This window comes from Sebastes umbrosus, chromosome 9, assembly GCF_015220745.1.
Source record: "Sebastes umbrosus isolate fSebUmb1 chromosome 9, fSebUmb1.pri, whole genome shotgun sequence".
NCBI lineage: Eukaryota > Metazoa > Chordata > Actinopteri > Perciformes > Sebastidae > Sebastes > Sebastes umbrosus.
The window spans coordinates 5,235,628-5,263,493 of NC_051277.1; the positions used below are offsets into that span (position 1 = coordinate 5,235,628).

The following is a 27,866-nucleotide window of genomic DNA, read 5'->3' on the forward strand; positions in this document are numbered from 1 at the left end:
GGTTGTGTAATATAGAGGAGATATGCTGTGATCCATTGTTCTTGTAACTTGGAGAAAAAAAAAAACAGACCTCTGACACGGACAAGTTGGAAGTTGGAATTCCAAGTTGGAAACTCAGGCAAGATTTAGCCCAGAGTTCGCCGACATACACACACCTGACCTGACCTGAGCACAGCAATTTGGCGGCGCACACAGTGAGTGTTTTATGCAGTGTTTTATGCAGTGTTTGTGTTGTGCTGTAACATCAGTTTAGCTGCTATTTCCATTCAGTTGATTTGTGCTTGATGGATGTCTTTGCGAGGATGTGGTACTAGCCTCTCCTCCCGTCTCTTTTAACAGGGTTCTCGTGGATCCTTAAAACATATACATGAATAAGATTTTCAGAAATATTTCCCCCCACAGGATTCTCTAGCTGTTAATGTAATCAATGTAATTGATGTAGGTCCTCTGAAGATGCTTGTGAAGCTGAGACACTTGCATACATACATTCATGCTTACACACATACTAACATCAGTTTGCTGCAGGCGTCCATGTTTTCCAGAGCAGATGTCGGAAACACTGACTCCAAATTATTGACTTGCAATGGATTGCAGCATACATTCCCTCCCGGTGGATTCAACAAGGACTACAAACCATCATGGCACCCAGTAAAAGACTACAAAACCCATACTCAGCAGGGCAGTCAGGAAAGGGTTGCTGCCCAGCTGAACCATATTAGCTGATTGCCTGGTGAAGGAGGTGCACACACAGAGGAACAGGGCTTTAGTTTAAGGTGCCGAGAAGATGTTTTTGTTTTGTTTACCTTCTGTCTGCAAGAATTGAGTTGACCTGTTATGAGAAGACTGAGTATGCTGAATTTAAGTTGGAAAACAACGCTTTCCTGTCGTCATTCCCTGCACCTGTAGATGCCAAAAGCTCCAAGAGAATAGCTCCCGGAGTGCACTCGGCGGAGTGCAGAGCGGCATCACAACACACACTGGGGGAAAGCGACTTCATTCTCTGCTCAGGTAGACATTACTCTATATCTTTACATAGACAATTAATGCTATATTAATGCTCTGAATGTCAAATTTAGCATCTGTAAAGTTCCACAGATTGTTTTGTCAAGAAGCTAACATTGTATTGGTTGTGCACCGTTGGCAACATTCAACATTTGTTAGGAAACATTGTACTTTAAAGTTTGTATTTCACTTGGAAACAGGAAGTTAGCGAGCCAAGCTGACTGGCTTCCACTGGGAAATAAATGGAGTCCCACTGACTAGCCTTAACTTTTTGTTCATGTTATTTCACCATGCTGAGTCCTTGGCAGCTCAGTTTTGTGTTCATCCAACAATATAAATACATATAAAGGACGAGGCTAGCTAGTGTTAGCTGTCTTTCTTCCGTGGGTCCTGGTGTGACCTAGTAAATAACCAGACTGTCAAAACAGTAGTAACAGTAACAGTAGTCCTGTAACCTCAGCACAGCTTGAATCACAACCCCAAGTAACTATTGTACAAAGTCATGGAGTTACGTACGTTCTCAAATAACAAGCTACGGCTAACAATGTCGGCCTCATACTTACATTTAAATTGCTAAAACCAAACGCTGGCTCTAGAGAGAGACTTTAGCTTTCTTAGGTTACCTGAAAGCCACCGTAGTTCTCTGACACGCTTGTGAAACTGCATTAACGTGAGCTGCAGAGTGCAAAACCGTGATACCGCCAGCCGCTGACTTCCGTTGCTCCTATAATAGTGTTGTTATGGTAAGAATGGCCTCTGAGCAAGGCGAACGACGTTACCACGGTTTTGCACTCGGCGGCTCACGTTATCGCAGTCTTGGAAAGGTAGGAGTGAGCAGAGGGTTACTCAGTTGGTTGCAATCTGCAACCATCTTACACACTGTACCTTTAAACTTTTTGGTGATTACATTTATGACCAAAAAAGTGCACAAGCCGAAACAAAAAACAAGGATATTTATACTAATTTCTTAGCAAAAACAAATTTAAAATTTGTCTTTAAGGTTGTACGTTTAATATGCATTTAAAATACCGTTGAATTAACTTGAATAATCTGTAAACCAGAAATAGAGGCTAGTTTCTGCCACAACAGTAGCATCAAGTTTTCCATTTTGAACTAGATTTCGCTCTGCCATCATACATTTACAATCTGTAATATGATGTGAGAGTCTGAGAAGTGTTGTTGAGAAACAGCGTGATAACACATGGAGCGATGTCCATTCTATTTGTCATGATAAAATGGAAATTAACAGTTTGAGTCGACGCTGGCTCCAGCTCTGCATTAATATTCTATGCATTCACTGTTTCTCTTTCCCATTATTTCCAAAGCAGACCTTTGGGAACGGTCTAACAAGTGAGGTGAGTGTGCGTGTGGTGTCTGTTACTGATGGTAGTGCTCTTTTCATTTGCTAGAGTGGGTCACGCATGCCATTTTTTGAGACATTTAACATCTCCAAATGTCTCTCAAAACACTACAATCCAGACGCTGATCAGGACCATGTAGCCTGTCATTGAGACTCACATTCGGCTGGTTGTTAATGTGCTTTCACAGCCGACAGAATGATGTCATTACAACACCAGATCCCGCTTGAAATATTGATTTATTAGTCGACTTTGAGTGGAAGCGTCTGAGAGCTATGAAATAAGTTGAAAGGCAAGACAGAGCCCGATTCTTCCTCTGCTAGTCGGCAACAATTTCTATGACATTTCCACTCAATAAAGGCTCCACTTTTCACCTCCCCCCATGCACAGATCTTTCTCTTGAGTAAGTTTGTATGGATTGATGAGGAGAAGCAGGGAGTAGATGTCGAACAGGACACATTCCAGCGCTGAGAAGAAGGGGGAAACGAGTGAGGGGGGGAAACACACAGCTGCCCTCTATGATAAGAAAAGGAGGTTGGCTTCATTTCTATAATTAATTTGCCGTTCCCTCTATACCCTCTGGTGGAGCCAACATGAAAGCTGGTCTGAAAGCGCACTCGCTAACACATCCATTAGTCTATAAGGAGGATCTTGTTTCTTCCAGCTAAGTTCTCTTCTCATGGGCAATACCGTTATTCTGCCCCACTCACATGAGTAACTCTCATGCCCTTTCAGTCGTGTTTAGACCCCTGGGTCTCCATAACAAACTCAGCTAAAGGTACCGCTGCCTCCAACTGAAGGGCAAAGCATGCATTTTAAAGAAGCCAGTCTCGTAATCATTAACCTGAAAAACAGACTCAGTAAGCACAATATTTCAGTAGTACTTCCAAACCTGTACGTAAAAAGCTTTGTCTTCCAAACAGCGGTGGAATGTAACCAAGTTCATTTACTCAAGTACTGTACTTAATTACGATTTTGAGGTACTTGTAGTGAAGTATTTCCATTTTCTGCTACATAATACTTCTACTCCTCAAGATCTCAGAGGGAAATGTTGTACTTTTTTTGTATTTATTTGACACATTAGCTACTAGTTACTTTTTACATTAAAAACTAGGGCTGTCAGAGTTAACGCAATAATAACGCAAATTCGTTTTAACGCAACTAATTTCTTTAACGCGTTAACGCATTCGATCTTTTGGAGGTTGTAGTGGGCTCAGCCTTTTATTTTTAAGATACTGGGATAATATGAAACTATAAAATCCATCGGGACCAACCACGTCATACTAGCTTGTCAGGAAGGAGGTTAAATAACGCTCCAAAGTTGCACTAAATTTGGAAAACAACGCCATTTCCAAAGGGGTCCCTTGACCTCTGACCTCAAGATATGTGAATGAAAATGGGTTCTATGGGTACCCACGAGTCTCCCCTTTACAGACACTTTATGATAATCACATGCAGTTTGGGGCAAGTCATAGTCAAGTCAGCACACTGACACACTGACAGCTGTTGTTGCCTGTTGGGCTTGAGTTTGCCATGTTATGATGTTGTGCATATTTTTTATGCTAAATGCAGTACCTGTGAGGGTTTCTGGACAATATTTGTCATAGTTTTGTGTTGTTAATTGATTTCCAATAATAAATATATACATACATTTGCATAAAGCAGCATATTTGCCTACTCCCATGTTGATAAGAGTATTAAATACTTGACAAATCTCCCTTTAAGGTACATTTTGAACACTTAAAAATGTGGGATTAATTGCGATTAACTATTTTAATCCATTGCCAGCCCTAATAAGAATATAACACTTTAAAAGGAGCCATTCTGCATACTAATTTTACTTTTGATGCTTTAAGTACATTTCGCTGATAATACTTCTGTACTTTTACTTAAGTGACATTCTGAATTGTATTTGTAATGGAGTATTTTTAGACTGTGTTATTTGTACTTTTACTCCAGTAAAGATCTGGGTACTTCTTCCACGACTACTTGCATATCAACAGTACCCCCCCGGGGTCAAACCTTATTTGCAATGCAGGGCCCGTATTTGTAAATCCCCAAAACGGTGCTTGTCCACGCATATTTAATTACTCCTGATTCATGGTGGTCATGGAGAATATTCTCCATTACGGAGCGAGATTTATATCAAAGGTTACCAGGACACACATCCTATTAACATCCTATTAATGTTTCAATTATCATTTTGTGAAAATGGTGAGAGGGGGAATCGGAGAACAATTAAAATGATTTATTTCTGACACGGAGACATGCGTTGAAAAAGAGCGGGAGGAGAAGGAGGAGGAGGAGGAGGAGAAGGAGGAGGGCCCGCAGCCTCGCATTCCTTCAATACAAAATAGTTTGTCTCCAGTTCTTTTGAGTGAGACGCCACCGCGACCAACCCCCCAATCAGGCGCACTGATCTCTGTCGCTCTAGTGACCCCATTCTATCAAAAAGGCTTGCAGCTGCTCCTGCCTCATTATGACCAACTCCCTTTCACTAACCTCTGGTGTAGGTTCGCCATGGGATTAGATGGCAGGCAACAACATGTTTGATACAGCGAAGTATCGTATATGCCTCGCTGTTATCGTCGCAATCTTTGAACATCAGACGTTTAACCATTAAAGGATGCTAAAATAACACAATCTGTAGCTACAGATTCAGTTTCATCTGTTATTTGATGTGGCTGGAAAGTGCAGTGCGCCATATGAGATTGTTTATTTCAATGGCTGCGCCCTCAAATACAGTGTCTACAAATAATGATTTTCTCTCCCTGGTCCGCTGCAGTTTGCCAAATTCATTTTATTTCAAGCATGCAAATGAGACACCGACTCCGAGCACTTTAGGCTCACATCTCTTCTCTAATTTTCTTCCACTGAAAAGCAGGTGAAGTGGTCAAGACTCGAGAGTCACAAAGTGGAGAAGCTCGGTCTAACAGCCATTCTCTTTGACTCAAAATTGCAAAATTTTAAAACTACTAAATATCTTCAAAGAAATGTGCTCAAACTGAAAGACCTTTCAAACCTTAACAGATATTGAAAATGTGAGAGACCCCACACGGGACCAAAAGCTGGTGTTGTGTGTATCCGGCATTAGTCTTTGTGCAAGTTCCTCAACCCTGTACTTTTACACTCTCTCTGGATGAGTTACTAAACGGATAATGGTTTGTTCCACAGATCCACACCTTTTAAACAAGACGATTAGCATCACTGCTGGAGAGAGATGAAGTGGGCCCAGAGCTGGGCTCGCCTCGCCCTGCGTGTGTCCTCACACCACATCTGCAACGCTCTCAGTCTGGGCCTGGACGGAGTTTTTGATCCTTGGTGGGCGCCGGCTTTTGCTCTGCACTCTGGATGACAAGTAAGTTCAGACTTTGCCTCTGTTGCGGCTTTACTGCGGTCACAAGTCATTTGAAGGTGACAAGCTCTAAGAATGAGATATTAGCTCAGAGACTATAGTGCGAAGCCGGAGAAAGTTTGTAGGAATTATGAAGACGCTCAGGGACGTACTTTTTCCTGACCGAAAGGTGAGAAGAATAACCTTTTGTTACAGCTTTATATTGTATTGAAGAGTCTTTGTCACAGTGAGAAGTGGGCTGGTCACTGCTATCAGTAAGAAGACTGATTAGCCTCCTCTCTCCATCTCTCCACCACAACTACATATCTAATAGGTCTGGCCAGTGGCCACCTCCCTTTGTGGTCGTCACAATGGAGCTTTGATCGCCACTGAGATGAGCGGCTCAAACAATAGTCTACATTCACCGAACACCACTGAGTGAGATGGTGGAGCAGCCGCATTCCCCCAGCCGGCTTTAATTGGAAGTGATGCTAGACAGATCATATCATAACCATTAGTGATGCCCTGATAAGACTGACCTGGGAGCTGCTCTGTGAAGCCTCTTTGTCTGAGAAGGGTCCGATGAGCCCCAGGACCCCTCAGCCTGTCGTCTCCAGCAGCAATCTCAGCCTGACCTCAGCCACCTCTCTCAGCCCTTAATGCCCAGAATGCTGGCGCTGGGGCTGGGGAACAGGGGCAGTTGACCTCCCCCTTCTCTGGAGGATAAAAACGCTGATAGCGGGGACTAGAAATTAAAGACTGTGGCCTTTGAAAGCCTCCATTATTGTCAGCCGGAGCACAGCAATGAATCTCAGCAGCCCTCTCCACGGACATGCATTATCGGAGGGGTGATTATTTGACCTAAACTCTCCGCTTGGCAATGATTTATTTTACCCAGGCACAGGTACGCTTCCTGACCTCTCTGCCCTTTTGGAGGGCAGCGGAGTGACAGAAAACAGAAAACAATGGGCCTCATGCAGGAAGGTGTGAACAAATTTCCTCCTATTTTGTTCATATCCACGATTTGTTCTTAGTTGTTTTTAGTACCTGAAGTTGACTTATCTTCTACTTCCTCTTAACAGAAAATTAAGAGAAATGTTGCTGCATGAGGCCGACTGTTTCAAACCATTTAAATCCATTTCTTGAGTCCATCTCAAATTTATATTTTTGTCTGTGGAATGAAGCTTTTTACAGGAATATGCAGGGGACTAAAAAGATTGGATCAATTGTTCCACTGCTCCAGTAATTCAGAAAGATATATCGCAGTCCAGAGTGATACCAAAATGTGCTGTGAAAAGCTAAAAAACCCAAAAGAGCACGTCACTTCAGATGTCAGCTCTCATGGTTACTGAGGTGTGCAGACTTGACAAGAGTCGTCTTCTAAAATATGCAATATCTTCAAAAACACCTCGCAGGAGTGAGAGGTCTTTGTTTTCTCAAGTGTTTTCTACCTGTTGTTCTTGTGATCTTTTGACAATAAACTTACAGTAGTTTGAAGAAATAGAAACCGTTTTCCAACTCAAGCAACACCTTTTTTTTCTTTGCATCTGCGTGACTCATACTGTAACTCGATTTAACCCGCGTTATTGATCATCTACTATGCATTTGATGACATATTGATTTCAACCTCTTTGTTTTTCTGCTACTATACAACATAATGTTTTCAAGCGAGCAGCTGTACAGTTTACACGGTTCAGTGCTCGTTTCTCTGCCCCTCCGTTCTCATACGGAGTGCCAGGGGAAATAATACTTCCACTACTGTATATATATGTGCAGGTGAAGAGGAATGCAACAGTGAGAATGTCTTGGTAGGCAGGTCTGTAGAGCTCAATACTCTGCAAGCATTGAGCTAATGGTGAATGAAGATGAGCACTTTAGAGCCATTACACACCAGCTTCTGCAGTGTGTCCGACACTGTTGGCTGTAGTTGGCCCTCATCAGCAGTCATTCGGCCGATTCAACATGTTGAATTGAACTGTCAGTGGAGGCAGTCAATGAGAGAGAGCTGTCTGACTGGCTAGTAAACCAGTGATTTCCTCCATTCAGTGCCTCTCCTCCTTATTATTGCATCTGCCTTCTTTCTTTTCTTCCTCTGCAAGTAAAAGACCACTGGCTGGCGACGCCATTTGTGACTATTAAGCTGACAATTTAGCCGACAATGGTTTCTTGAGCACACAGATTAAACACGATCAAAGTGGAGCGGTAGGTTAATTTGTTTGACTTGTCTTCCCACTATGAGTTTCACATTATGAGTATTTTCTCTCACCCTGTGCGCATGTTAGCTGGCAAACGGTGGTATTTACAGCTATTTTTTTCCTCTCAGGATTGATCAGTCGCAACTGAGTCGACAATGCAGCGAAATTAGCTCTTTGAGGTCAGCTGTCAGGTGTGTCAGGGCCTTTTAGTTAAATAACTTTATGACACGTTTAAGCAACTTAGTACTGGGAGGTTGAGACAGTAACCGTCTGAACATAAATTTCAACCGTGGCGGCTGTCAGCTCAACCGCAAAAATGACTGTAAACACGTATACAAGATATGGTTCCCCAGCTTTTATTCCTTTCCCAACACAACTTCGACAGCGTAGAGGAGAATAAAAATGTGTCTGTCAGTGATAAAAAAAAAGTGTCATAAAATATATTGCAAAACAACGTTATTGATTTCCCTCCTGTGACCTTGCTTACCTGTTAAAAAAGATTGTTTTTCTTTTCAACTCCAATACTTCTGCTTCAATTCCGTTGATATGATATTGACAATTACAGTGTTGAGTTTCCCATTGCTCCGTCGCCCTGCGTATAACCAGTTACCTATTGTGATCTATGTGGCTCAGAGACATTTGTACAAAAGGCCTGTGGTGCCTTAAAGAAAGATATATTTCACCGCTGGCAGAGCAAACAAAGTGATTTAAACAGTGGGAAGATAAAAGGCTGGCAGCTGGAATATATAAAGAAACACTTGTTTTGTCCTGCATGTCACCTAATTAATTTCCCTGTGATGTCCCATTGTGACAGAACAAGGCTGCTTTTTTTGTTTTTTTATTCTTATGAGCTGCAGCAGTAGAGAATAAAATGAGTAACATCTGATCCAGAAAAAATATTGGTTATTAACAATTATAAATTATTCATTATTATTTTTATTACTAACACAAAATGTTGAGATAGTGATTCAGCTTTATTCCTGTGACCAACAGAATCAATGGAGATTTATGCTAAACTATCCTACCATAGCATTTTAAGTAACCCTGTAGATCATAATATGATATTTATATTGAAGCAATCTCAACCTATCAGCCTGTTAAGCCCTAGTCCTCGGAAAAACGCCTGAAATAAATACCCAAAATGAATCAGGACTAGCTCCTCAACCATGAGGCTTAGATGCATATAACTGGTCTCTTTTGAAAGGTAAGAAGCTAAGGAATATGAATCCATTGTAAGTAAACTAAACTATATTACCATGGAGATGACAATGGAGATGCAATAAAGGAAAACAAATAAGATTTGTATTCTCATCTAGTATAAAATCTAAATAAAACTCCCCATGGATAATGATGCAACTGCATGTATTCTACTACTCTTTCCTACAACTGAGACTGTAAAATTGATAAATACAGTAAATTACATAATTTATAGAAAGTTTAGGTGCGTTGGAAAGCTCAGAATTTCTAGTTTCCTTATGACTCTTTATATGACTTATGAGAAAATTATTATGGATCTTTTGATCACAACTTCTTATATTGAAAAATGTTATTTCTGTACAACTTTGTTATTAAAATAGTTTGTAATAAGACATAGTTTGGACAACATACAGTTGGTTTACAGATTCTGAAAGCTGAAGACCTCATGTTATCAAAACGGTATGACATGCATGTCTTCTATAAATAGATCATCTCCCATCCCATTGTAACTACGCCACAGGCGTATGATGTACTTCGGTAAAGTTGGATAGATATATTTTTCCCATTAAAAATTCACCAAAATAATGCAAAAACATATTTTTTCAAATTAAGTGTTGTAGTACAACTATAAGGAGACCATTGATGTGCAAAGTAATTTTGGTGGTACTACACTGTATAATACTGAAGTTATTGAATATTTCTGTAGCATCTCTTTTCGGCGTTGCACCTCGTAGACGGTCCCTGACCTCTCGCCTCTCAGCCGGCTGCACATAGAGACCAATGTTACGTGTCCAGCTTGGAGGGCTAAAGGCTCGTTGTGATTAAAATGAGGTTGTAGCTCGTTGTCTACCTTACTACGGTTAGAAAGAGCCCTCGTTTGTGTTTTAACAACGTTTCGGATATGAGTTATTGATCCAGGAAGTTTGAATCTGTCAATATCTTTCCAACTTTAGCGAAGTACATCATCTAGAGGGGCTCTGAAACATCAGCAATGCATGGACTGTCAGGAATGATTGGAGGAAGTGCACTATGAAGTAACTCGAGGGAACGAGTTACCAACTTGAGGGCATGAATTAATAAAACAATTTCTCCTCGGGGTCTAGAAGGGCTCTGTAGAATACAGTTAATGCAATTATGAACATTTATAGATTGAAACAAATTGAATGTGACCAGGTCAATTCAGTCACTGATACCTCTCTGATTGAATTTGACATTTGCCTATCAATTAAATTTAGTTTATGTATTAATGCACCATTCAGCGTGAGGGAGTATCAGATGTTTATCTATCTTTTTGATAGCCTATACAGTGACACATAGCGTGCATACATACCGCAATTAAGATTGACATCAGATGCAAAAGAAATGTTAACATGTTTACATATGCACAATATTTACACAACACTGCTGTAAATAAATGCTATTGTGCTCCTTATAAGAGGCAGTAACAAAAAAAAGGGTTGAATGGATTTCACTATTCTGCAGAGAAGAATGAGAGATTACTCAGAGAGCTGAAATTGGAACGGTGTGCAGAGAGCACGCTACTTATTGTTCTCTATGTTATTTAAATCTCTGAACAAAAGCGAACGGATCGCCTAGAGCTTTGACTACAGGTGTGTGTAGCTTCTAGTGCAGCTGGTGGAAGAAATTGGACACGCTTTTTTTTGTTGAGCCTTAAGTTGTAGAAATTGTTGGAGACAGATTCCTCCACAACACAAAGGCAGAACATGAAATGAAGCGTCGGAATAGAGAGAGTGAAAGCGCTCTGGCCACGGTGGCGAGTAGCTGCATCATCACAAATACATCTTCACAGATTTCTTGTGGGTGGTTTATGTAATTTGTTACTCGACACCGGGGTAGTCAGCACAGCAGTGTATATATCTCCATGCTGTGAGTATTGTGTCGTTTAAATCCTCTAGTTCGGCATACAATGGCTGTAGATTTACCAACACTTTTTGATTTACCATGCATGCAAGGCGTCTCCGGTGCAATTTTGTGCTGATCATATTTTTGTTGTCAAACTCCATTCTTACTGTTCCCAATGGTTTCATTTCAACTGTGCAAGCTTCAGTGCTGGTGATTGAATTCAAAATTGATGTGCAAAAGTATTTTGCCCTCTTTGGAAAGTTGTATTCCGGCTTATCGAGCCGACGCAGCTCATTCTAGCGTTGCACTGCTTTTAGATAGTCATAGAAAACCCCGGAGAGTATGTGTCTTTGTTTAACGTGACCTCATGAAGTAACCTGGTGTGAGGTTTAACAATGGAGGCCCGGGTGATACCACCAACACTGCAGGAGACGGAGAGCGCGTAAAAACCTACCGCGGATCCACAAAGAGTGCGTGCGTGTGTGCGTTATAGAAATTCTCCCGTGACTCCTCTGGCCTCTCTCGCCAACTCTCTTGGGAACTTTATTCTCAAATTCAACAGGACGGCTTCTAATGAACCTGCACCTCAATTTCCAAAGCAAACTAGCATTTTTATGGAACAGTGTGCCACCATTACGAGGAGGTCCTTAAGGGGTTTAGTGGAGTCTGTATTACAGCTTCAGTGGTGCAGTTCATCAAGTCCCCAGATCAGCACCGTGTACAGCAGGCTGCTGTAATGGAAAAGAGAAGGTTATTGGGTTATTAGGATCTTTCTTCGACAGTCACTTAGCCGCCATGTTGTTTTTATTATCAATTATGCATTTAACACTAATTTGTACCGCCTACTTTTTTGTACTTTTCCCAAATTATTTTTATGTTTTTTTTGCAGACGTGACAAAGTCATCATGTCAAACGCAGAACATGGCAGGGTGTCTGTGACATGAAATAAAAACATAGAAAAAGGACCACCTACCCTCCCCCTTCCCCATGTTGGTCTTGGTCTCACGAAAATAAATAAATAAATAATAATAATTAAAAAACATAAAATAACAGATACATTTATTTATATAAAAAGGAAATAATAATAAACAAAATAATAATAGATAGATATATTTACATTAAAAATGTAATAATACAAATAATAATTAAAAGACAAAAAAATTAAATAGTAGATAAATATGTTTACATAAAATGAAATAATAATGATAATTAATAAATAAAAATAAAATAATAGATAAATATATTTACATAAAAAATGAAATAATAATTAAAAAAATAATAATAGATACATGTATTTACATAAAAAAGGAAATAAAATTAAATGAAGCATATCGTTAAGTAAAAATGAAATATTAATGACAATAGCATTGGTTAGAGGGCCCTACATCCTTTGTCAGAGAGAGATTTGCTGCCTTTTGCATGACATACTAGATGCTAATAAATGTCTTTTCAATGCATTTGGAAACAGTAATTGAGGCAACAAGAGACAGGAATTGTTCTAGCCCCCCCTCATATCACCAAAATGTAACGCTCCGTTCAGACAAAAGCTTTTGCAGTTGGCAGGGGAACAATTTGAAAGACAAGATGACATGAAATTACAGTCTCAGGCTTAGAAAATATGCAGCAAATATATAATCAAACCTGCTGTATCAAGAATGGACAACACAGTTGTTTTTAGCTACAAAACAATGAATGAGTGCATGAATAAATTGTACAAGAGATAAAAGGTTGAGCGTAATTCGAGGTTATTTTTTCCCCCACGTTTGTCCTGCAGTATTTTCTCCCAATGAAGCCTAATAGGAACACTTTATTTCTTACATGCTACATACTGCACATCAGTTGATATCGCTAAGCAGTGGAAAGATTGCCACTGTGGAATGTTACCATAGAAATAGGGTTGTTTTAATGATTATAAATCAAGCAGAGACCAGTGTCCTTCTGCTGCAGTGATTTAGATCATCAAAAACAAAGACTGGGGACAAGAATATCTGAACGCCGTGTTTTATTTGTTTTTGCACCTTTAAAAAGATCATGGGAAAAGAGCTGATGGTGTGACAAAACTTTTTCATCTTTCATTAAATCAAGCAAGAGACAGGTTATTATTATTGCTTTAAATTTATGTTTCCCATAGTCCTCTCAAAAACAAGGTTGTCTCCATTATTTATTTAATGTTAAAACTGGCTTATAAATAACTATCAGTGCAAGTTTTGCCCTCACAAATGAGCGAAGATTATAATAATTTTTCTTTTGTAAGCAATCACACGTCATCCTGGCCGCGGTGAGGTTATGACCATGAAATAAAAAAAAAATCATCAGTATATTTATAAAAATCTCACTGTGGTCCTGCTGCAGCGCCGCAGCCTTTTGCCCAGAAACAAAGAGCGTTGCTGAGCTGATGCAGACATTCATTAAAAATAGTATTTGGCATGATTAATGATACTTGCAATTTGCCGGGAGAAGAACGGGCTCTATTGAGGCTTGGGGAGGGAAATTGCACTGCATTGGGTGAAAGGGTGGGTGGTCCTCATCCTCTCTGTGGAAACCCACTTGCTCTGTCACGTTGTGCTGCAATGCCTCTCAGGGACCGAATCTCGCCAACACAATGACTTGATTTCCTTCGACGAATAGTCTCTTCATTTTTTCTTTTTCTTTTTCTTTTTTTGGGCCTGATCATTATTTCCTCATTTTGCATTCGTTTCATCAGAGATAATTTATCTCTGCCTGCTTTAATGAAGTGATAATTCCATGATAATTAACGTAATCCTGCACCAAAGCAAATTTGCCTAATGACTGTTGTTTTGATAGTCAGAGTTGGTGCATGGGAGAATGTCCACACTGGGAGCAATCGAGGCTCTGTGCCAGGCGGAGGAAACGGGAGACAGCAGAGTCGGGAGCCAGAGGTCGGAGAAAAAAGTACCAGAGGATTTTTACTTTGTGACCTTAACTTTCTGCGGTGAGGTTGAAGAAGGGGACCCTGGCACTTTTCATTCAGCAGTTCAAATAATGGGGTGCTAATAGGTCAGCTCAGTGAGAGAAAGCCTATTTGGGCTGCCCTCTTATGTCTGACTACAAATATGAATGCCTGGAGATGATGAGCCAGGTGATGGAGGGCTTGGGCCAAGGTATTGTCCCTGACATTTCATTTGTTCACGGGTACCAACTTTGACATTTCATTTGTTTGATGTTTGTTCGACTCACACCCCAGCAAAGTTTAACCTTTTCCAATCCTGATTTAAACATCCATAAATACTCCCTTTGCAGTCAAAATGAACACATTAGCATCGGGTGAGGTGTCGACAATTGATCGTGGCATAAAGATATGCACGCAAAACCCTATATATATATCAGCCATAACATTAAGACCACTGACAGGTGAAGTGAATAACATTGATTATCTTGTTATAATGGCACCTGGCAGTGGGGGGGATATATTAGACAGCAAGTGAACATTTTGAACTTTGTGTTGGAAGCAGAAAAAAAATGGGCCAGCGTAAGGATGTGAGCGACTTTGACAAGGGCCAACTTGTGCTGGCTAGACGACTGAGTCAGAGCATCTCCAGAACTGCAGCTCTTGTGGGATGTTCCCGGTCTGCAGTGGTCATGACCTACCAAAAGTGGTCCGAGGAAGGAAAACCGGTGAACCGGCGACAGGGTCAGACACGAGGCTCATTGAATGCACGTGGGGAGCGAAGGTTAGGACGTTCACCATCGTTTCACTAAAACAGCGGGTGACGTTCAAATCTTCCTAATCTTACCTCACCCAAAATCTAATGCTTTAAAAAAGACGGTCATTTATTGTGCCATCAATCAACTGGAATAGCTGCCCTCTTTACATCCATCAGTCCTCTATCAAATCCTCATTCAAATACCATCTAAGAATACATTACTTGCGCCGCTGATCGATAGTCCAGTGTTGGTCATAAGGCTAAAATGGTTATGGATGATGTGCATGAATGTGAAATTTATATATATTTGGAAAATGTGAATGTTATTAGCGTAACACAAATATGATGTTGTATGTAGTATGTATGTGATAAATGTAATGTACTTGATTTCGGACCCCAGGAAGACCAGCTGGTGCCATTGGTATCAGCTAATGAGGATCCTTTTAAAATAAACAAATGAACATTAACAGAAACGTTCATAACTACAGCACTTGTTTTTCCTGTCAGAAATGACATCTGTGTTAATTACCTTCACAGCGTCCGTCAGTATTTCTATTCTGTGCAAACATATACAGTATGTAGATGGATATAGATAGAGATGGATAAAGAGAGATGGGACCGTCCGTACTCTAAACATCTTTTGAATGTACCTGCTCTTGAACCTGGCTCTTCACACTACTTTACATGAATGGACAACAATGGAGTTTGAGTGCATAACTCTTATACTTACTCTCATACATATTCACACTTGGCATGAACCTAGAATATAAAACTAGATTAATTCTTGACTTCTTCGGTTAAATGTGGATCGGTTCAATCGGAGTAGACGAAAAAATATCTGCATTTCTGTACCTGCAGGCTAATGGATGAAAGCCCTGATACTCTAGTTTCTCTTGCTCCTCACTATCGAGGTCAACCTGAGAGATTGACCTCTAATGTGGGCTGCATATAGTATTCTCCTGATAACTTGAATATCAGGTTGTGTTGTATGTTCTATAAAGGGGCGCATACTATATGAAGATTCATAAAGATAATGTTTATAGACCAGAGACCAGCATGTCTGGGTTAAAGTTGAGAAGAAGGAGAACGTTGTAAAATCCAGCATTCAGTAAAACTGACAGAAATAAATATGTATAGTGTTTTGGAACTGCTAGCAAATGAAACGGATTGGGAGTTTTTATTCACCGTAATTTCCGTTAAAATAACAACAAAGCAAAAACACACACACAGGCCTGGATTGATGAAGTTTAGCGGAAGTTTAGTGTCATGGTCCTGGGTTTTGGTTCTCGTTTGTTTCGGTAACGCCTCATTTTATAGCTCTGCAAATGTCATGGTATTTATGTGATAATTAGCAAATAACCTATTTGAAATTTCTTTGGAACTACAGCCAAATTACACCAATATTTACCTCAAAATGTATCAAAAATTACTTTATTGTAAACATAATTTAATAATTACAGGTTACTTGCTAATTATCACCTAATTACCATGAAATTTGTGGGCCTGTGAAATGAAGTGTTACCTTTTGTTTCTTGTTTTATTTTGAAAGTCTCTCTCCTCTTGTGTCATGTTTGGTTTTACTTCCTGTTTTCCTGCCTTTTTTTATTCATCCGTCATTAGTCTTGAATTCATCTCCTGCTCACCAGAGGCCTGTACGATGGTTTATCTGGCTTAACTAACCCTAACAAACGAGATCCCGCTAAACGGTCCTACGACGCTGGTTATCAACTCAGTAAATCAACCCAGGGTTTCTCCATCTGGCTGTGAGCACGTTCACATGAACGGGGCGGTGTTTGCAGCATCTGACCAATCACAGACATGGACGAGTCTACTGACTTGCAGGCACAGTGTCACATTTTACAAAGGAAGAGCGAACTATATCAGACAAATACGAAGAAGTTAAATTTATAATCCAGAGAATTCAATTAACACAGTTGAAGCTGCCAAATGCAGGAAGGACAGCTGGCAAAATAAAAACTCCCGATGTGTGAATGCGTAAATTAACAGACTTATTAAATTAAGTAAGTTTAGTCGTCTAGATATAAATAGCTTTTATTCAGAAATCTCTCCGTCTCTCGCTCTGTGGCTTTTACTCCGTCAGCTGACTGCGGGCGTTGACTCTTAAGTTAAACCAACCAGCTTCTGCCACGATCACGACCCTCCTCCTCCCCGTTCACCTCCAGTCTTCATCACATCCGGCGCCCAAGGTTCCTTCCACTGAGCTCATCAGAAATCCACATCCCATCATCCAGATCTTCAGCCAAGTCTTTTTACTTCTTCACTACCACTATCACTACCACCCTAAATATGACTACGTCACATTGGGGTCTAATTGCCAAAGACTGCATCATGTAATAAATGAATTTGTCCACTCTAAGTGAAGCGTCTCCTGATTTGAAATGACTTTAAAGTGAAAGTGGACGTGGAGCCATCCAGCTGGCCCGATCCATCCACTGGCTCACTCTGGATATGCACGGGGAAAACTGGCAGCCAACAAATCACCACCATGTCTGTGTGTTTTACATGATTAGGCACATGGAGGGAGCATTAAATCACCCTTACCTTGCTGGACAAACTGACAGCCTCAAGACCCCCCTTTGGCTTCTCTGTGTTTGTTTAGACAGGAAGTGTTTCCATTCCAAAAAATTAAGATGAATTGTCTAAAACAAAAACATGACCATGACCAATGATAATGAATGAACAGCATGTGAAGTCTCAGGCCTCTTAGTGCTGGGTTGATCAGCTGCATTTTCTTTGACACTATCAAATAACGTATTAGAATATATACAGCTTTTATCCATTATACACATCATTCATCATTATGTGGAAGGGAAGTTAAGAGATAGTCTAGCACTAGGACCCAGGGAGGACTCAGGCAAGGGACAGAGTCTATAAAAGGTAAGCTCACCTGGGCTTTTCTACCTGTATAGAGACACACATGCCCTTTTTTTGGTGTTTGATTTGGTTAAGAGCATGATTTAAATGGTGTAATTGTTGAACCATGACATATTTCTCTTAGCTCATAGTATTAAATTAAAGATGTGTTGAATAATTGCTCCTCCTCATGGCTCTGTTTTCAGGCTTTAAAAAATCTCGCCCGTGACGGGAGACTTTGACCAATCACAGGTCGTTTCATTGAGAGAGCGTTCCTATTGGCTGATCTTTTTTAATCATATTTGCTCTAATCTTGCCTACTTCAGCTTTAATACTATATTAACATGGTTCTATGTAAACATAGACTCCAGTCACACACATGTTTCCGACTTGGGGAGGAGATTGTGTACTAGTCGAGCAAGGTACATTATTTATTTGTTTCTTGTAAAGTTTCTTTTTCTATATTAGTGTTCTTCTGTTTCTTTTCAACGACACTAATATAGAGCCAACCACTGTTCTTTTTTTCCCCAGACGTGTTAGAGTTTAGTGTGCCTTTAACTAATCCATTAGGTTTCCGTTTGAGTCATTCTTGTGGGGCTTTCAGCTGTTTTAGTACGTCTGCTTTATTGTGTGGTTTGAGTCATCTTAGCTTGAGTGTTTTGTAGAACAGTTTCGGTATTCAGCTTTTGGTAAAAAGAAAAAAATGGTAGTTGTGTAGTATAGGGCTGGGCAATATGGACAAAATCTTCTATAGCGATATAGGTAATTATGAATATAGATCATGGCATAGCATGTTTTTTGGTAACTTTACTTAGTACATCTGTGTGAATCACTTGACAAATGAAAAGTATTTTCTCATTTTAAAAGAACTTGAGTGCAAAATGAACGTAAAAGTTTTATGTGAAATTATAGAGAAAAGACATAAACAAAGGCCTGGCCTGTATCTCAATAGAAACGATGTAGAAAAAAATATATATGATAGACATTTATTCATAATTTACCTGCATATTTTGCAACAGTTTCCTATTTTATATGCATAATTCTACACCAACCTCCCTGATAGTGCAGTCTAGCCCCACATTGTTTATTTTATTCTGTCTGTTCATTTATTGATTTGCTTTATGTGTTAACTCTATCCATCCCTCCTTTATTATGGTCTGCGTTTAGGCCTTTTGTTGAAACTCCCTTGCTTGGAGACAAGTCTTTTATTTCATGCATTGTTAATAAAATATATATATATATATATGTGGTATAGGAGTCTCTGGCTCTAGTTTTTTCTGGGTCTTGTGGATCACCTGGTAACAGTTATAAAATGCTTTATTATTGTGTTCTCATGATCATAAATGTATTTATTTAGCTTCATACCTACTACTGCAGATGCTAAGTTAATAGATGAATGTACATTGTGACATTCTGTGAGGAGGTTTGCAGAAGTTTCGTGACGTCCATCATGCTGACACACGCTGACACACTTATTCTAATGAGACATTTTCAGTTTTTATATGCAGCGACAATTTCCGCTATTTATTTTTGAACTAATTTGCACAGTGCCACGTGTAAACAGACAGCAGCAGATGGCCGCTGAGGAGTAAAACATAGAAATGTTAAAGCAATTGGCCCTTGTTGGGAGTGTGCTGGGGAGCTGCATGAACTGGCAAGCGAGGCATAAAGTCGCTGCAGTGAAGCAGTTTTATGAGATTTGGGTCAAAACTGATTATGTTGGTAGATAAGTAGGAAAAATGGGCCCGGGTCAGAAATGGTTATGTTTTACATTTAAGTGTTAAAACTTGATAAACAATAGATGTGACTTTAGAAACTTTCTCAAGTGCTTTAAGTGGTTATAAAGTACAGAACAGTGTGAATAGATGAGTGAAGTAAAGATTGACAGATACAAATTTCTCCTCTCATTGACCATGTGAGATTTATTTATCACCAGAAAAAGTCTGCTCTAAAGTAGACAACAAATGCCCTTTGAAAACTCACCTGACTCCCATTTTTGCGAGAGCACAGACAACAGATGAAAGCCATGACAGCCATCACAACAGCCCAAACAACAATGTGTACACTGTATTTTGGCCAAGGTATGATATTTGTGAGCAATTGTCCCTTTAAAGACTTAAAGATTATTTTCAAGAAAGTGTAGCAATTATGCTGTTATGTTATTACCTACGCACCATGGAGCTCACAAATGGCCTTCTGCTCATTGTTGCTGCTCTGGTCACTCGTCCTTCAAGTCCTTCGAATGCTCTGAAGGTACCCCCGGAGGAGGAAGATGGAGTAGAATTACAGCGTGATGTCTGAGGCAAACAAAATTGATGTGTTATTGATGAGATGATTATTTTGCTTCAGCACATTTAGGCTTCTACGCGGGAGCCAACTTGAGCGACGGGACTACTTGTCCCAAAACGGCAATTTGGTTCATTTTGTAAAAACTAGGGCTGTCAATCCATCAACATATTTAATCTCATGATTGTCCATGATTAATCGCAAATTAATCGCACATTTTTTCTGTTCGAAATGTACCTTGAAGGGAGATTTGTCAAGTATTTAATACTCTTATCAACAGGGGAGTGGACAAATATGGTTTCTTTACGCAAATGTATGTATATATTTATTATTAGAAATCAATGAACAACACAAAACAATTACAGATATTGTCCAGAAACCCTCACAGGTACTGCATTTAGTATAAAAAATATGCTCAAATCATAACATGGCAAACTGCAGCCCAGCAGGCAACAACAGCTGTCAGTTTGCTGCATTTGATTATCATACATGTTTGTAAAGTGGAGACTCCATAGAACCCATTTTCATTCACATATCTTGAGGTCAGAGGTCAAGGGACCCCTTTGAAAATTGCCATGCCAGTTTTTCCTCACCAAGCTAGTATGAGATGTTGGTACCAATGGTTTCATTAGGTTTTCTAGTTTCGTATGCCCGTATCTTCACTCCAGCTTTAGCGTTAAAGAATTTAGTGGCGTTAAGACAAATTTGCATTAAGCTCTCCTAAAAGATATCTCAAACAAAGAGGTAAAAATGAGACCCTAAATCATGGTTTACATTTTGTATTAACTTGTCATTTGCAAGTATCTTCATCGTTTCATGTGTTAATTGTTAAACAAAAAAAAAGAAGTAATTTCAAAGGAAAAGGAAAATCTATTCAAAAAGTGCTGAACTTAAATAACTAATTAGCAGAATGTTGCTCGTGTCGATTAGTAATTCCACATTAGTGTGACATTGTAAAACAGAATGAATTAATGGTTGTGAAAACTTAGAAGTGTTAGAATTCACAAACCTTATATCATATGATCAATGCATTTAAATCTGCCATGAAGAAACTTCAAACTGATAATAGAGCGTTTGCACGTTTAAAATATAATAATTTGAAAAAACATTAATTCAGATTAACACATTGTTGCCTCTGATAACTGAGAAAAGTAAAGCAATTTTGAGCATTAAAGCATGTAAACATGTTCTATTAGAAACCTAAAATACAATTATGCACCTGAAAATAAGCATGATAGGTCCTCTTTAAGAACATTTGAGGGATCATTAAAACTTCCGTTTTCTCAGAATACAAAGAAATTTAAAAAGTTAAATCCTTCATTTTATTCCAGAGTTTATTCTAAAGCCCATTCCTCATAGCATCGTCTGTTTATGCATCGTTTCGGTAGTGTGCACACACATAGCCTATACAAAATATGATCCGACTAATTAAGATTGACATCATATACAAATAAAACGTTAACATATTTACATCTGCATAATATTTACACAAGACTGCTGTAAATAACTGCTTTTGTACTCCTGATAAGAGGCAGTGACAAAACAAATGGATTTCAGTGTGAAAAGACGTGCTGCAGCAAAGCTGATATGAGAAAGCGTTTTTTGAACATTAAAGCGTGTAAAGATGTTCTAGTAGAAACCCCAAAATACAAGTATGCACCTGAAAATAAGCATAATAAGTCCTCTTTAATGATTTGTAAAAACAAAAAAAAACAGTATAAGGAAACCGATAATTGAGAACTGATCTGGTATAGAAATAAAATCTATTACTGCAGTTCATCTCATTTACTGAGGAAACATAATAGAAGGTCTTTCAGACCCTAAAGTCCAGCTGTGGTTAGCTGTGCCGCAGACAATGTTGGAGAGACGGGGTGGTCGCTCATTAAAAACCTCCAATTTGCTGGGAGAAGAATGGCAATGGGCCCAAAAGGCCTCCGCAATGCCGGGGATCTGCTCCCCCTTTCACAGCGGTGTGTGTGCTCGTGTGTGGGCGTATCAATTAGGGAGGCTTGTTGGGTTTCTCTCTTCAAAGCACCTAAATAATTCAACCATCGGGGGTCAGATCCTATTAACCAGTGTGACATCAGGTCTACAATGTGGCAGTGTTTATAGAGCTACAAATTATTGGGGAAGCTAAAGAGATACCGGGTTAAGAAAGTGTGACACTGCATGATGCAGACTTGTCTGACAGTGAAAGGGTATCACTGTTGTAGCTACAAGTATCTGATACTCGCTCTCACCACTAAGGCGGGAGCAGTTTAAATTGGCTCTGCTGATTCTTTAACTGCTTCCATCAAACTAGATTAGGAAGGTGAGCCGGAAGACGGACCCCCGATGGTTAATTGAAGTTTTATTAATGCTGCTGAAATTCAACTGGAAAAAGAGCTGATATGACCGCGGGGCTGTAGTGCCGGGGAGCCTTCCACATTGCTGTGTTTTAAACCAATTATAGGTATTTCCCAGTGTCTTTATCCTTACATAGTTGGCAAAGGAAACCTATTTTCTTTGACCTTGAACGTCCCTTTATGGTTGTCTGCTCGGAGGATACAGGGCAGCTCCCCATGGTGACTCTTCTATGTATTATATAATTAATAATTCAGCAGCTCATTGCTAACAGACAGCAGCCTGGGGGAGAGGGACTGACACATTAGTAGTTCGGGGGCAGTCTCTTCACTCAACCTTGATGAGGTGTTTATAGTTGATTATGTAACAATACTATAGTCAACATTGGCTCTCTTTCTACCTCTGTCAAAATGATTAGACTTTTTCTTGCCTCCGTTTATGCCGTGTACACGTTCAAATCCAGTACAGCTGCACCTGATTCAACTGTTATCAGCCCATTAAATAGGTGTTATCAGGGTCATTGTGGGTTTAGTAGGGACCTACCGCGCCTATTGTAAAAGGGAAAGCGAAACTTCGAGGCAACACGTTCTAAAACTGCAAAACTGCATGAAATGTTCCTTTTTGAACACAAATAAAACGGCTTCTTTAGTATCAGGCAACAAAACAACAACATGTTGGTTTCCCACGGGATGTGAACCCAACGCGTTCTCATCCCAACTCGTCACATACCAACGCTTTGTCAGACCCCTGGGTGTCACTTTTTGGTCGCAGGTAACAAATACTTAATGTTGTGAATTAACAAAACCACTTACTTAAGTTTAGGAAATAACTACATGGTTGGGCTTAAAACTACTATGTTTGTACAGTGAAAATGACGCTGATCGTTGTGAATAGGGAGACATGAACGAACAGCTGATTGTAACGTGACGGACGAGAAATGAACAGCGGTCTCCTCAATGAAAGCCCTGTGTTTGTTGAACTCCCCTCCCGCCAGTCCTGTGTGTCTTTTCGCTCTTTAAACTACATCACCACACTCCTGGTTCACTTTCTCTGAGCGTTTACTGTCGCCATGGATGGGTTTACATCGTAGTTAATGGAAAGCCTGGTGCGTCTCATACTGGCGCTAAAGGGTGCCTGAAGCTTCGGTATCAAACACGAACGGCCGTGACAAAGCCTCGATATTTCAATGCCCTGGGAATGAGAGCGGGCTGGTGAACCCTGGTCTCCTGGGTGTTTTGTGTCCCATCCATCGCTCCGACATCCACCCTATTTGTAGTTTCACGTTTTCTACAGCGCCTGACTTCCACTTCTGCTCCTGTCACAATTACTACGGTCGCTAGAGGTCGCTGTTCTTTTATACTTTCTTTTGGTTATCTGCCATGTGAATAGATGATTAAAACCTACTATTGGTTGTAGTAGGCCCCATATCTATGGGGCTTATAGCGACCGATAACGCCTATTTAATAGCCTGACCGTATTTTTCTCTGTCATTAGCAATGAACAAAAAGAATAAATTGCAAAGTAGTTTTGGAGACTTTGAGCTAGAGATGATGTTCACCCCTCATTGAAGTAATTTATCTTCTGAAGTTCACACATGGCTCAGCTTCTTTAAAAACCCCTGACCAATGCATTTCACTTTTGCTCCCTGAAAAATTCAGGCGCTGACTGTACTGTAGTGTTGAACTGGAGTGCAGAGGCAGTGGGTCTGCACAGTGTGAAACAGAATTACACTGGATGAATGGATGTTTTAGGGAATAATTAGACATTTTGGGAAATACACTTATTCACGTTGCCGAGAGTTAGATGAGAAGGCCAATAGAGGAAGGACGTGTTAAGCTACGCTAACAGTCTTCTGGCTATGGCTTCATAATTAGCCGACAGATAAGAGTGGTATCGTTCTGTTTCTTGTCCAACTAATGAAAATGAATAAGTATTTCCCAAAATGTCAAACTACTCCTTTTAAAGTGTGGAAAGTCCTGTTTTTTTCAGCAGTTAATAGGATCTGTGCCTCTTCTCCAAATGTGTGCTAATAAGTCAGAAACGAATCAGAAGTGTTTGGAGAGATTCTCCGATCTAATCTGTGTCCTTTTAGCAAGTTCACCGGCAGGAGAAAGGGTGTATGATGCCGCTGTCTCTGGCTGTTTACTAACATCCGTGGATGAATTGACACGTCCACTCGCTGGTGTTACTGGTGTCAAGTAAATTGAAAACAGGCAGTGGTTGCTGTCATAAATGTTACTGTGGTGTTTACTGACACTATTTACTGCCTTCCCCGAGATCAAGGCTGCCCATGCACACACACAGTTTTGTCAATTTGCTTCACTCTGCGCCAGTGGGCTCCACAAATATATATTTACACTCTCAAAATTTCTTATAGCGTGCGTGCAGCATGCTACTGGGAATTAGAACATGGACATGTTTAAGTTTTCCAAGTGATTAAGAGTTGGCAAGTTTTTCCATATGTGTCTGGTGATTTGATTAGGGGCACCGTGTGCCCTGATCCCCTGTAGACAGGGAAATAAGGTGTCAACAGCACTTTGCATATTGATAGAGCGTGCCTTCCTGCAGGATTGGACCCTCCCGAATAGACCCTATTAAGCACACCCAGAAATCGGCGGTAACAGCCTTTAGACTGACGACCCCCTTCTGCTGCTGCAGCTTCCAGTCTGGATGACATTAATATTCATTTTCTTGGTTTTTAACGAAGCAGGCAACAGGCATGGGGTGCCCTGGGAGCACTGCGTTTAGCATCAATGGAGATACAGTCAAACAACCAAACACAGAGGGAGGAAGTTGGCTGTCTCCTTCCCCTGGGCTCCATATTAATGAGATAACGCCACACTGCAGCCAATTACAGCCACTCCCAGACAGATGCCTTTGGTCCAAGACAACCTCCCACTGTAGACTCAACCCCCTCTTCCCCCCCAGTCACCATTCCTTTACATGAGCATACATACATCATTTCCCCCTGACACAAATCCATACAGGATATACATAATGCATGTTTTTGTAGATACCAACAATGGACTACAAAAGGAAAAACTCAAGTGCTAGAAACCCATAAAGAGAATGTCCCTTTAACCCATATCTAGATCTTATATGTTGAAACATGTATTGTTTGATTCACTTGTCAGTTATCCATTAATTCTCTGACCCGCTCCTGTTCAGGGACATGGGGGGGTTGAGCTTATTCCAGCCATAGACTGTAAACAAGAAGTGGACGTAGTCACCGTGATGTCACCCATTGGTTTGTGGATTACGGTTTTGAAGCCTCGACTTCGGCGTTTTAGCTGTCACCATCTTGGTTCTTGGCCGTTGCCATCTTGTTGCAACCAGAATTGACACGAGTTAGTGGACCTAAGTACAACCAAACACCGAATAAGATATTTTTAGGCGACCAAAAAGATAATTAACTTTCATGAACTGAGAACACACTGAAAGGGTTAAAGTTCTAAGACAAAAACACGGACAACACCATGATAGCGACCTGCCAATCACAAGGTAGCCACGCCCTAAAGCATACCCTGCTTTGTGGTCTATTTGACTCTAAATGGGACCATAATTTACTAAATGAACATCATGCTGTATTGAAGAAGACTTGAAACTAGCGATTGAAACCATAAACTCATGTTTACAATGTTTACTGAGGTATTAAATCAAGAGAGAAGTAGGCTCATTTTCTCAGACCCGGAGGTTGCCCACTGGTTCCAGCACACACTGGGCAAGAGGCAGTGTGAGAGGTCACCTGTATATCACAACCACACAGTTAAATTCACATCCACAGACAATTTCATGGTCTCCAATTTACCTATAACCTTCATTCTGCAGTCTTTGGCTTGTTGGAAACCCACACAGACAGAGAGAGCAGGGGAGCAGGAGAGAGCACGCTATCTCAAAACACAAAAAAGGCTCTAGCTGGCAGCAGTTGGGTTTGAAAGCGTGACCTTTTTGCCGTGAGATGACCGCCCTTGATAGTCAAATACGATTCATCAAAACCTTCCCAACAGAGTACGGTAAGAGTTTGGATCATGGCTTCCAATAAAGATGCCGCTACACAGCCGCCCCGGAATAGAAAACGCCATAAAATTTCAACTTCTAGCACGGCCAGTCTCGCATGACTCCAAATAAGAGTGCTGTTGAAAGTACCTCAGTATTTAAAAGGCCTCGTCTAACCCGTGTGAGACGGCTCATTAATTGTGCATTACAAAGCCGAGGCGGTGGAAATAAGGCTACCTGCCTGGCGTCACAGCAGCGCATATATTGGATGGCGCAACTACATGGTCCTTTGAATAGGCAGGCTTAGTGGTATGGCTGTACTCAGCACAATGGGAGTAAGCAGCTGCTGTTTGCCTACTGAACTCTGAATTGAGACAGAGAGCAATAATCATTGCCCAAGCTCCTTGGAAACAGGACTGCATGGCCTGATGGAATGTACATTTACCCAGAATTGCACTGATGCACAGCTGCTGTAAAATGACCCCATTACTAGAAGTTTCTTTAAATTGCCATCACTCTCCCTTATTGTTCTTAAACCGATGCTGGCCTAAATGTCACACAGAGCACATATAATGTATCGGACAGGAAACAAAATCATTGTGTTGCTAGCAGCTTCAAATGTTTCAGCCTTTGAGGATGGAAATCAAATTGAACAGCTCTTAGTTTGACAGTGTCACAAATAAACATTATAGGCCTTATACAAGACTTCATGACAGAACAGCTGTATTGGATCACATCATTTATTTTTTTTATATTAATATACATAAATGGTCATTCGCCACTGTATTGGATAGTATAAGCACCTCATCATTCCAATAAAGATTATACAATAACTATTTTGTTTGCAATCACTAAATACAGCTCTCATAAGGCTCTAACAGCGTCCCACTGGATGAGACCCATGGGATGTGTTTACAGTGGACTCAAGGTCTAAAGTTGGTTTACACAAGGTTTACAATCCGATTTACATTTGGCTGAAATTACTTGCGTTGCCATGGGTTCTGTTTATGGTTATTACACTCAATTCCTTAGGTCCTTACAAACCTAGAGCATGGCGTAATTACCTGTGGTTGCACTACAGTAATGATGCAGCATGGAGAGCAGGATTTTTCATTTAGCAAAACACAACTGTTGCTGACTTTGGTCGGACGAATCCTGTTTGAATTGAATTGTTTTGATATACATGTCTCACGTTCTTTGCTCATGTCTTTTCACTGTGCCTACAGTATAACACCCCTAATACTTGAGAGGGCTGAGCTGGATAAACCTCCTTTGAAAAAAAGACTCTGATGGTTCTTACCTAAGAAAGAGGTTCGCCTCGTGGGAAAAGCTTTTTCCGAGTTTTTCAAAGAGATGCAGGATAAAGCTATCATTAGCATCTCCTTGGTATGAGCTGTGACCAAGGATACTGTGCCTCTGAAAACAACACTTCCTGTGACATTCCACTGTTTGATTCTCTGCAGTAACCTTGGCAATTGCCTCAATCACAGGGAATTAATTCCAGTCATGCCACTCCCTCCCCCTCCCCTGAGCTGTATCGGGCCCATGCATCGTACTACTGGCCCTGATTCACCCTGAATACCAGCCAAGCCCAACGATTTTCAGGTCCCCAGGCCCCTATTGCTATCTGTCTGCCTCCACTCTCAAAATGGGCCAGCCTTTTGTCTGCACACACGTTATAGCTGCCAGATTGTGGCAGATTCAGCCCTTTTTTATTCCCATATTCACAGATGATGTCGAAAATGCAAAGCTT

General features: G+C 40.4%; 2 long non-coding RNA genes across 4 annotated transcripts; one reads left to right on the forward strand and one right to left on the reverse strand.

Moving 5' to 3' along the window:
- Nucleotides 1-748: 748 nt before the first annotated feature.
- On the forward strand, nt 749-17,574 carry LOC119494586. Of its 3 annotated transcripts, XR_005208245.1 has the most exons (5): nt 749-773; nt 907-1,008; nt 2,328-2,357; nt 5,535-5,718; nt 16,675-17,574. It is a non-coding gene; the product is annotated as an uncharacterized LOC119494586 (long non-coding RNA). The 3 variants fall into 3 exon arrangements; XR_005208244.1 differs by having other exon boundaries at nt 758-1,008; XR_005208246.1 differs by lacking the exon at nt 2,328-2,357 and having other exon boundaries at nt 758-1,008.
- Nucleotides 11,357-27,540, reverse strand: LOC119494585. The gene is made up of 3 exons (XR_005208243.1): nt 27,414-27,540; nt 19,663-19,785; nt 11,357-11,680 (listed from the first exon to the last, which is right to left on the reverse strand). It is a non-coding gene; the product is annotated as an uncharacterized LOC119494585 (long non-coding RNA).
- Nucleotides 27,541-27,866: the final 326 nt, after the last annotated feature.